Source organism: Dipodomys merriami, unplaced genomic scaffold (genome assembly GCF_024711535.1).
Source record: "Dipodomys merriami isolate MVZ:Mamm:240054 unplaced genomic scaffold, mDipMer1.0.p SCAF_11, whole genome shotgun sequence".
Taxonomy (NCBI): domain Eukaryota; kingdom Metazoa; phylum Chordata; class Mammalia; order Rodentia; family Heteromyidae; genus Dipodomys; species Dipodomys merriami.
The window spans coordinates 32,704,581-32,716,543 of record NW_027202382.1 but is presented as its reverse complement, the minus strand read 5'-3'; the positions used below and the strand labels follow the sequence as shown (position 1 = coordinate 32,716,543).

At 41.9% G+C, this 11,963-nt stretch overlaps 2 long non-coding RNA genes across 2 annotated transcripts in view; one reads left to right on the top strand and one right to left on the bottom strand.

Moving 5' to 3' along the window:
- Positions 1–2,086: 2,086 nt before the first annotated feature.
- Positions 2,087–11,963, bottom strand: part of LOC138816367 (uncharacterized) — a 66,922-nt gene continuing 57,045 nt past the window's right edge. The window contains exons 4-5 of the long non-coding RNA XR_011368641.1: positions 10,224–10,337; positions 2,087–2,288 (exon numbers count right to left, since the gene is read on the bottom strand). This is a non-coding gene — a long non-coding RNA (uncharacterized lncRNA). The remainder of the gene's footprint in view (positions 2,289–10,223; positions 10,338–11,963) is intronic.
- LOC138816375 (uncharacterized) overlaps positions 11,234–11,963 on the top strand; it is a 76,969-nt gene continuing 76,239 nt past the window's right edge. The window contains exon 1 of the long non-coding RNA XR_011368653.1: positions 11,234–11,524. This is a non-coding gene — a long non-coding RNA (uncharacterized lncRNA). The remainder of the gene's footprint in view (positions 11,525–11,963) is intronic.

The window sequence follows — 11,963 nt, the reverse complement described above, 5'->3', positions numbered from 1 at the left end:
CCTCCTGCTTGTCCAAACAGACAAAACATACAAATATTCTCTGTGTGTTTTTGTGGGTTATTAATTTTTTGCTAGCAGTAGGAAAGAACAATGTTAGGAGTCCACAAATACACAATACAGGGTAAGAAACAATAGAACCAGCATTCAAAGGACACATGACACTTGAAAAGAGCATGTGGCCAAAAGTTGTGAGCAATTTATTTTGTTGTCATGCTGGGATTGAACCTAAGGCCTTTCTCTTGCTAGGTAAGCATGAGACTACAGAGCTACAGCTACAGCCTGGGGCTGTGAGCAATTTCAATGGACATGTAATATGACCGGGAAAGGCACTCATTAACGATCCTTCAATCGTTGAGTAAATTACCTTAAACTTTCCCAGATATTCGTGGTAGTGAGATTGTCTTGGGTTGATTGTTTAAAATACACATTCTTAGCCCTGCTCCTAAGCCTCTTAGGTCAAAAATCTATCTGAGTAGCTTATAGAGCTCTTCAATGCAATAAAAGCCCATAATAATTCTTAGGATCCACCTGTGGTAGGATTTTTTTTTTTCTGGTCAGTTGTGGGGCTTGGACTCTGGGCCTGGGCACTGTCCCTTAGCTCTTCAGCTCAAGGTGAGCATTCCACTGCTAGAGTCACAGCACCACTTCCAGTTTTCTGGTGGTTAATTGGGGATAAGAGTCTCACAGATTTTCCTAACAGGGCTGGCTTTGAACCGCTATGCTCAGATCTCAGCCTCCTGAATAGCTAGGATTATAGGTGTGAGTCACTGGCACCTGGCAAGGAAATGATTTTCCTGGGAAATGGGATCAGTCTGTTTGTTTTGTTGTTAGCTGGAGCACAAGGAAATACATTGCCAAATATCCAAAACAAAGTAGCCAAGAGAAGATGACAGAAATTAAGAGACCGTGGTATCACTGAAGCTCTCTTAAGTTCATGCTTCAATCTGTAGAGTGGTTTTCCTATCCCCCACTTTTTTTCTGGTATATGTGTGTGTTGCTTTCTGAAGCTGATCTTCTGGATTCTGAAGGACTGATTGATTTTTTAAAAAACCCAAAGATGAATGGATCAAGAAAATGTGGTATATATACACAATGGAATTCTATGCCTCCATCAGAAAGAATGACATTGCCCCATTTGTTAGGAAATGGAAAGGCTTGGAAAAAATTATATTAAGCGAAGTAAGCCAAGCCCAAAGAAACATAGGTCCCATGGTTTCCCTTATTTGCAATATCTAGTATATGTCTGAGTCAAGCAGAAAAGGTCAGATAAGGTGATGTTAGGGGAATGAACCCTAAGATATGTATTCAAATGTTTTTTATTTCTTTCATGCGATTGTTTCTAACACATTTATAAGATTATTTCTTTGTTGCTTTGTATGTCCCCTCCCCCACAGTATAACCCCTGCTTTCACTGTATTTCATGTCAGTATAATTTGTGGAGGGGGAGGGGAAAAACAAATCGTTTAAATAGGGATACACGTAGACCCATTGCAACAATGAGATGTACAAGTCATTAAATCAAAAACGAACTTTACAACTTTGGTGCGGGCCCTCCCGCCCCGCGGGGAGGATTGGGGAGGGGGTGGGGGGAGGATGGGAAGGGATGGGAAGGGGAAACAAAGGAGGAGGCTACAATGCTTGATAAGAAATGTACTCATAGCCGGGCGCTGGTGGCTCACGCCTGTAATCCTAGCTACTCAGGAGGCTGAGATCTGAGGATAGCGGTTCAAAGCCATCCCGGGCAGGAGAGATCGTGAGACTCCTATCTCCAATAAACCACCAGAAAACCGGAAGTGGCGCTGTAGCTCAAGTGGTAGAGCGCTCGCTTTGAGCTGAAGAGCTGAGGGACAGCACCCAGGCCCAGAGTTCAAGCCCCACGACCGACAAAAAAAAAAAAAAAGAAAAAAAAAAGAAATGTACTCATTATCTTGCCTATGCAATTGTAACCCCTCTGTACAGTATTTTCACAATAAAAAAAATTCAAATCCAAAAAAAAAAAACCCAAACAAATAAAAAACATCTACTTTGTCATAACTGTCTAAGACAGACCCAAATGAATGAATCTGCCAGTTCTGTACCTGAAGGAGCAGATCTTGTGACAGGCAGCTCCCAAGATGGCCCCAGTAATTCCGGACTACTCATACCATTCCCCTATTGGAGAGAGCTGATCAACACAGGCCATAAGAAAATGATGGAATGATGGCTTCAAAAGGCCATCACAATGATATTACTCTCTTGAGCGATGTTGAAGCCAGCCACCATATCGTCATGACGAAACTCAAACAGCCCTGTGAAAAAAGCCACAAGGCCAAGGAATGAGATTTCCTGTAACAGTCATTTCATCATGCTGATATAAATAATACAGATTCACCCTCATTTCTCTCTGCGAATGGCTGAAAGAAAGCCTGATAGTTCACAGGGAACTTATGTGACATCCTAACATCAGCCATGTATTGAACGTATACTAAGCATGGCAAGTATTACCTCACTTAATCATCCTAAGAGAAGACACCATTATCCCCATTATAGGATGAAGAAATGAAGGATTCGAGAAGCATCTCTCTGTCTGTGGCATATGAGGTCAGAGTCTAAATAAAGATCAGATCCCAAAGGAAGTCTGCACTCTGGATCTGATAGTTGTAACATTTCCAGGGAGTTTGTACCCATCTTACCTCAGCATTAGATGACTTTGTTCCACATCACTTAGAATTTATCTTTTTGACTGAAGAAAGAGCAGCAACCCAGCTGCCCCTGTATCTGCATGGATCCAGGGGATGAAAGGCTAGCCCAAGACCAGGATCACAGAACCTCAGATTCCTCAACATAAACGAGGAAAAATAGCAAACACCTCACAGGGCACTGAAAGTTTCATCATGCAGATAGATGCTGTGGTTTGAGAAACCATCACAGCTAATATCAAAGTAAATTATTGTTTTCATTTTTATGATTGTCTTCATCTATGCCAACCTTGCACAGATTATTGGACTCGAAGAACCAATAATGACTCAGTGCCCAGGGAAAGGCCCTAACTTTCAAGGCAGTCAATAGATCCTTCTTTCTCAGAACACGAAAGAACCATTGAATAGCGACATATTGTCTTCCAGCTACAATTGATTATAGGATGAGAGTTGTTTTGTCGATCTCCCATCGCAGTCCTTGAATAAAAGTTTAGTAAATAATAATGATAACCACAAAAAAAACATAACACAGCTTTTCTCTCAAATCCCACCCACGCAGCCTCTCCAACATGCATCTCTTTGCAAATAGTCTTTACAAAGATCAACGTCTGGGAAAAAAATGTTTCTTCTGTTGCATCAAAAAATAGCAAAAGGAAAATCAAATGAAGATGATTATTTGGCTGCCTGCCCTGGGGACACTGTTGCTAGAGATGGGGGAGACAGGGGAGAGGAGTTAGAATGAAAGGGACATGAAAAAGAAAATTCATGCTGGAAATTCCCAAGCCAAAAGGATATTCCAACAGTTGAGTTTCCCCCCCCCCTGTTTTGTTTTTTTCTTTAAAATTAAAAACACAAATCAATTTCACTCAGACTCTAAAGGCAGAAGAGGAATGCGAGGTTTGACTGGTAATGCTCAGAAATAACGATTGCTGCAAATGGATAGTGTCTTAAAAACGGAGAAGGTCTGTGTCTGTGAAATACAGCTGGAGAATGTGCACAAGCACTCCATCTGGTCAGGTCTGCCCTTCCCATCTCCTGGTCGTGGTCCTTACTGTTCTCCTTTGCAGATGCAAGGACTTGTCTTCTAGATGAGGGGTTTATTCAGTCATCATTCCTCTTCTCTGGCCTTACTTCCCCCGTCACCTCCAGAAAACCCACCCCCCCTATACACATGCCCCACCCATCAGAAAAGACCATAGAGTCTGATGTTAATGGGTATTGAAGGAAAGACTACTGAGAAGAAGAAATGATTACTGAGAGGAAGACCAAGACACACAGACACAGACACACAGACAGACACACAGACAGACACAGGCAGACAGGCAGGCAGGCAGGTAGGCAGACAGAGAGCATGTGGTGTGTGTTGCTGTTTGGAAATTGAAGAATCAGAGAAAAGGGGTTAACAAAAATTCAGTTCAAAACTGTTTTTTTTTTCTCCCCAAGGATACCAATCAAATCATTTCCCCAACCTTAGGAAACTTCTGGAAATTCTTCTTTCTCCCTTACTGTACTCGTCTTCATTCTCTGTCTCATACTCTACCCAGAGCCAAATGATGACATTGGGTATGACCTGTTTTTCTGCTCCAACACCTTTGTCACTATTTCCTTAGCTGCACACATAATCACACACACACACAATCACACACACACACACACACACACACATACACACAATCACACCTCATGTCCCCTCATCTGTTTCACAGCTGAGCAGATCACTGAGGAAGCCATCTACACAGGGACAATCTAGACTGGTAGATTTGGGACTTTACCTCCTGTGTGTTATGGGGTGACAAACTCTCCCTGGCTTCTGTCAAGATACAGTGAGCTGTATCTTGCTCAGCCACAGACAGATACAGCCTGGACAGTGGAGGTTTGGGGGGAAACAGAGTGTGACAGTATATGATCTTTTATTTTAGTTTTAGGTCTGTTTAAGTCTAACTCAGAAAGGATTTTCTTTCAACCCTGAACAATATCTAAATTATTTCCAGAGATCCTAGAGCCCCAGAATCATGGTACTTGTTTTGTCATTTTGAGAACACTTGGCAGTCTCTGCAAGCAGCTCTTTGCCCTCTAGTCTGGGCCAGATCCTTGCTTTCTGACACTTTTAATATATCCCTTAAAAAAAACAAAACACAAAAACCCAGAACACCTGCGCTTCCAATTCTTTTTGTGGCCCTGCACTGCCATCATGTGTTCACAGCTAGGATTGCAACACATAAGCTTCCTGGAAATCAGATGAGAGAAAAAGAGAAACAGCCGGGTTAATACTAAACAGGATCCTTTCATGTTCCTAGTGTGGCAAATTTCATGAGGTTATTTGGAATCCCTTGACAAATCTTTTAACTCACTAATAGTTTTTCATGAGATGCCCTTCTCCTGTTTACATAAAGCTAGGAAGAAACACCCACGTGACCCAACACGATTAACCTTTCTGACCTTCAAACATATTTCATTGTATTTATTGTGATTGTATCATTTGCCCAAATTCTAGACCAGGTAGAAATTAAGTGAAAGTGCACTGACAGCAGTAACAGTAGGAATTTTTCGTTATGGGTAGAGAGCTTAAAACACCATGAATACACACCTCACTAACTCCTTAACTACTGTGAATTTCTTTAACTGGTTGCTTGCTTTCTAACTTTATCCTGAGTATCTTTTATTGGTCTAGAATCAGATTCAGTCACTTTTCCTCTCTGAGCCTTGGTCTTCCCAATTGTGTAAAGAGAGTATTGTGTTGAATCAAACTAAATACTAATGTCTAATTCAGACAGATGATGAGGTAGTTGTAAACAGACTTTAAAACATCAACTAACGTAATTTTATGGTATTCAGAGAAATAAAACAGACATATTGGTTGGAGTATGTAACTGACTTACATAGACTATATTCTCAAGAAATACCTACAGGAAATGTATTAGTTAGAAATAAAGCAAATTTCAATAGGAAAGCAGATTGGCCACAGAATGGATTTTTGTGAGCATTCATAACTCACCTAAAGACTGACCTGACTCCTAACACAGCATGCAGAAAGAAAGGAAGGAAGGAAGGAAGGAAGGAAGCAAGGAAGAAAGAAAGAAAGAAAGAAAGAAAGAAAGAAAGAAAGAAAGAAAGAAAGAAAGAAAGAAAGAAAGAAAGAAAGAAAGAAAGAAAGAAAGAAAGAAAGAAAACTTACTAGAGAGCAAGTTACATTAATGGCAAAACAATCAGGAGCTAGATAACAGATATGGTGGTGTTTGAAAACATTCCAAATCAGCTAGACGTGGATTTGTATGGTGTGTGTGTGTGTGTGTGTGTGTGTGTGTGTGTGTGTTGTTGTTGTTGTTGTTGTTGTTGTTGTTGTTATTGGGTTTGAACTTGGGACCTGTGTGTCTGTGTCCCTCAGTGTTTTGCTCAACAACAGTAATCTACCACTTCTGGCCCCTTTCTGGATTTTTTTTCCCTTCTCATGGCTAATTGAACATGGACTTTCTAGAGGAGGCTAGCTTCGAACTATCATCTTCAGTTCTCAGCCTCTTTAGTAGCAAAGATTACAAGCATGAGCCAGCAGTGCCTGGCTCACTGTAGACCCTTCATGTATCTTCAGGAGTGTCTCTCACACCATAACCTATGTGAGTAACCATCAAAAACTCACCCTGCTCCCAAGGCCAGAAAGTCCAAGTAGAATTCTCCTGTGGCCACTCACCTTCTCCTTCACGGACCAAGTCCAGCCCAACCATTTCTTCTTTTCACAGAAAAGCAAAGTCCATGTTGGGTTGTGAAAGACCGCTTGCTGTACCCAGTAATGACGCAGACACATTGTTTGTGCTTAATAAGTTGTTCGCTACAATGGCTGGCTGGCTGGCACTCTTCCTTCCACAAATAATAATAGGCTTTCTAGAACATGCTAGACAGACATTGACTCCCAGCACAACTGCTTGAAGAATCATTCCAGTGAAAGTGCTGAGTCAGGCACAAGCTGGCAAACTCTGCCTGCCATGGCGGATGCTTCCAGTCTCCGGTGTAACAGCCACCAAGATGCTCTTGGAGTCAGTCAATGAAAGGCGGGAAGCCTTCGTACAAATTGCTGGCTTATGCAGCCCTTGTGCGTACAATTTCCTGATGAATAGAGTTATGATTATTTAATTTGTAATGGATCAGGAGAGGCTGACTTTTAACTATGGCTGATGGCCAAGAACGGAGACCAAGAATTGCTCAGAATATATATGAAAATAGCCAGTTTTCTTTCCTTGTTGCCAAATGTGTGTGTGTGAGTGTGTGTGTGTGTGTGTGTGTGTGTGTGTGTGTGTGTGTGTGTTCTTATTGATATGGAATAGGTTGTTTTATTTCCGATTACTGTCATTTTGAGAGGTTAGCTCAGGATTCAGGAGGGGCAGAGTGCATGGGAACATTGATAATGAACTTCTCAGGCACAAGCTTGTAGCAACTTCCACAGTTGACTTTGATAAGCCATAGAGCCATTTGTTTCCTGAGATATCTTCTCCACGCCCACTGCTCCATTTTATTGGCACTGGTGATAAACCTTGTCCTGACTGAAATCATGGGAGGATGGATTCTCGAAATTTCAGTAAAGATGAGACATAGAACCCAGATTTTACTGCTATTCCAAATCTTCCTCTCTTTTAGGAGCAAACTTCATGAAGGTAGGCAGGGTTTCCTTTTGCCCTTGATGATGATGATGATGATGATGATGATGATGATGATGATGATCCAACACATTGGTTTCATTCCTATCCATTCATCCTGACCTCTAGAACAGAAGCCAGAACTCTATCTCCAAGCAGACTCTACTCACATGCAATATCTTTCTGCCTTTCTTACATGGCCTTCTATATTGAAAATCCCCCCTCCAATTTTTCCATGGAAAACTCTACTAAAAAATCCATATTTTTTCATAAGGATTCAAGATTCATCCATATGTAGGACTAACTTTATCCCTAGCAAGTATGAATTCCTACATCCTCTTTCTTATGTTTGCTCACTTGTGTACCCTCTCATCTTGCTAGGAGGCTGTGAAGTCAAAACTCTAGAGCACATATTTTGCTCACAGATCAATACAAGATTTCCTTGGTTACCATAGGGGGTTTTGGATCAAATTAGTTAGATTATGTTTAGTTCCTGGAATCATCCCAATGAAATCTAAAGTCACAGAATTGAAAACTAGAATTCAAGGGTAGTGTGACCCAATATTGGATATAGTATTTAGTTAAGGCTAGATTAATAAATCCTAGATGGGTGGTCCTACATCATTAGAAGGACAGAGGCAGGTGATAGTGCCATAGGAAAGAGTTGCATATTCCATTTGTGATGTTTGCTGAAGTGAGAGAGGAAAGAATTAGCAAGACAGATGCTTCCTCTACTCTCTGAGATCCAATATACTCCCTATTAGTTCCTTTTAAAGCCTGTATTATATAATAGATAAGTTGGTAGAATTTCATTTTTATGTTTTGCTTCTACAGCTCTTTATTTGAATGCGCTACCAAACCTCTATTCCTCAAGGGCTCGGGTTTCCTTATTCATCAGAAAAGCATTGTGTTTCCACACCTCTTCTTACCTCATGGGTGACTTGTGGCCCTGTATCGTACCAACTGTAAAGCGCAGAGTAAAGGAGTAGGGAATCCTATTGCACAGGGCACTGGCCTGAATGACTTTGTAATAAGCAGATGGAGAGAATCCAATCCTGAAAGTGACATTCCACCACAGAAGCTGGACCTCACACAGCCTCAACTGTACCCTTAAGCACTCGGTGTCATTTAATTCCCCACAATAAGCTTCCTATCCATCTTTTGACCTTTGCATGTGGGGGCTAATCGCTCTCACTGCCACATAAAATCAAGAGGATGCTGATCAGGCTCCCTATGAAAGGCTAAATATCAAAGAAAAGCCAAGGTAGGGTTTGGAGAGGCAGGCCAGAAGAGAGTACTTTTCCATGCTGGATATAAACTGCAAGGTAAGATTATTTGTTCATTTTAGGGTCAGGCATCACTAAAACTCTAGTGCTCCTCACCTCTCTCCCCTCATTTCCAGTACTCTCTTCCCTTGGGAAGAGAAAAGTTTGCCACCATGTGTGAAAACTGCTTCTAACTCCAGTAAAACAGTTGTAGAATGGCAACTGTTTTATTTTCTTCATAGCACTTACTTGTACTATGATTCTGTTCATGTGTTAAAAATGTCTCCTATAAGAATTCTTCAAGTATCGAATTGGACCCTGGTGGCTCACGCCTGTCATCCTATCTACTCAGGAGGCTGAGGTTTGAGGACCACAGCCCAGGGAGAAAAATCCATGGGACTCTTATCTCCAACAAACTACTCAGAAAAAGCAGGAACTGGCACTGTGGCTCAAGTGGTAGAGGACAGGCTCAGGGACAGCGGCCAGGTCCTGAGTTCAAGCCCCAGGACTGACAAAAGAAAAAAAAAACAAGAAAAGAATTCAAGTACCACAGAGGAGGACACCTAATTTGTGTTCTTCTCGCTGCCCCTCCATGCTTAGGAGAATGATAAGAGAGGGCACTCAGTGCACATGTACTTGTTACATGAATAAATACCTTTCTCCGGTTGCCTGGAGGATGTCTCCTGAACAAATTAATTAATAATTATGTTTTTGTTAGTAGCAACTGACTTTCTACATTTTCAACTTAAATTGTTTTGTTATCTCGAGATGAATTATTCAAGTTGAGGAGTGTCTAGAAAGGATCCTAAGGCCCCCAAGGGTGGGCTTTATCTGTGCAGACTCAGCTACTTAAGCAAAGGATGGAAGGGTAGGTAATACCCAATCCCAGTAACATCTTCTTATCACCAGGGGCCAGAAATATACAAACAACTCTCACATCTGGACCAAAGTTGAATCCTCAGCCTGTAATAAAACATTCCTTTTTCCAAGGATTTTCTTTCTACTCCCCCTCATACACAGCTTGTTTTTTTTTCCTTTTGGTTTTATTCTACTTTTTTTCAACCCCCTTACCCTCATTCATATACACTCTGAGGAAAAGTGGATTTCTTATTAACCATAAATGGCAGCTCATACCCTGAGGACAGCAGAAGCAAGGGAGAATCAAAGAAGTAGGTAAGCATATTTGGTGTGGGGGGGGGGGGCTGGGGGGGGGAGGGAACTCATCATTTAAGAGTACACAAATCATCCATTTGGCACAAGACCAGGCCTCCTGCCTCTAAGATGACACTAGTCCCAGTCCTACACACCGGGAGAAGGCAAAATACACACTCATGCTTCACCAAAAGCAGAGGACCAGAAAACCCCAAAAGAGGCTAAGTGACTGACCCAAGGTCATTTCATCCCTCCAGGTGGCCAAGTGCAGCTGTGCGGCTGGAAATCCATCCTGCCAATCATCAGCTATTCTAGCAATTTACCACACACTGGTAATTCTCCTGGCCCGGCAAAGAATTACGGAAGAGAAACAAAGGTAATAAAAATCAAACTCAGTCAGGCCCTGCAGGGATAGATAGATCCAAACCGAGTGTTTATTGGGGGAGGAGAGGGAGATGGTGTAGAAAATGAGAGCGACTTATTTGTTGTTGGTTTATACTCACCTAGCTCTTTCTCAGAGCCGCCCAAGGGTCTTTCTGACTTAATTTTAACGTTTTAAATTCTCTCATGGACCTTTTGTAAGCCTGGAAGTATCCAAAAGGCACAACAGAGGAGTCCTGTAAAGATTGTGAACAAAGACTATTATGTAACGTTCGACAAGCTATTTAGACTTAGGGCTAAATATCTTTCCTATCAAAGCCTGGAGGGAGAGACTGTGATCCATGATTGGATCATGGAGTCAAACCCACTCTTACTGCTCTGGTCACTCACTGTAATTGGCTCAAAGACAGACACAAGATATGAGCCAAGCCAATGAGGGAACCCCCTGAACATAGTTCTAGGAGGGAGGGATTCTCTGAGATTCCAAGCTGTAAAATATATGCAGGCTTGAAACTGTGGTCTCAATATTCTAAAGTCTGCAAAAGCTCACCACTGCATGCCACTATGTCCAGCTTCTTCTGCTGAAGTGGACCTTGTGGCCTTCTCTGCTGTGGCTGACTACGAACCACAGTCCTCTGGATGGCTTCCCATATAATTGAGATGAAAGGTGTGCAACACAATGCAGAACTATTATATGAGAAGGGAATCTCACGTGCCTTCTGGTTGAGCTGCCCTAGAACCATAGTTCTGGTGATCTTAGCCACTCAAATAGAATTACAGGTATGGCCCACCAGCTTCTGGCTCTAGACAGAATCTTAAAGCTCATTTAACAAGATAAGGTTATTACAAGTCTTTGGGTTTGCTTTGCCATGATTCCAGAAAAGCATATTGCCCAGGGAAATGAAAACTGAACAGAAAATATTTACTTATCATTTAATGATACCTCTTAGACACACAACGCAGAGTTGAACACTATGAACACAAAGGCAATTATACAGTCCTGCTCAAGGATGTCATAATGGAAACTATAGAAACCTAAGGCAAGAAACACACAAATTTAGTCTATCAGTCATTCAGCCAGTCACCGGGCTGAGCTTGCTGTGAAGAGAAGGCAAGAGATGGATACAAAATACCTCTCCTCACAGTTGGAAGGGGACATGATGATTCTCTTGATGGAGGAGTCAAAAGAATAAAATGACCATCTAGGAAGAACACCACCTAGCTGACCTAGATGTTACAGTGGAGAATTGGTGACCCATTTCAACACAAATGTGATTTGGGAATTCCATCAGGGGTGTGGAAAATAGACAGCAGAGGTCAAGAGGAGGCAAGAAGACAATGGGAAGACTCTTGCAGGATGCGAGCTGTATGTGACACCCAAGGGGAGGCCAGGGGACTCTCCCTCCACTGGATTTGAGAGAAGGTAGGTGACAGAAGCTCCAGGACTTGAATGACAGGTGTGGAGGCATTTAGAAGGAAGAGTTCGGAGGTCTACATCAGCACAGCACCTTAAGTACCACCGAAGGATGGAACTGTATCCCAGATAATCTCTTAGGCCAGAGTAGTGAGGCTCAAGCTTTTCTAAGATAAAATGACATTGTTTTGTTGTTTCCCGGGAGGGGGAATACTGAGGTTGGATACTTAGGGAAATTCCAGGTAGCAAGGCAACCTAAAGAAAACCATGAGGGTTCTCTTGGGGCATAGGAAATATGGAATGGCTTGAAGAGACATGCTGTGAAGAGAAATAAATTTGACATTAATCAATGGGCAGTCAGTCTTAGTGGAGAGTGTAGAGAAGTAAAAAAAGATGTTCACTCCTCAAACCAAGAGCTTTATTGTATTTTCTGAGTGTTTCTCCTCAT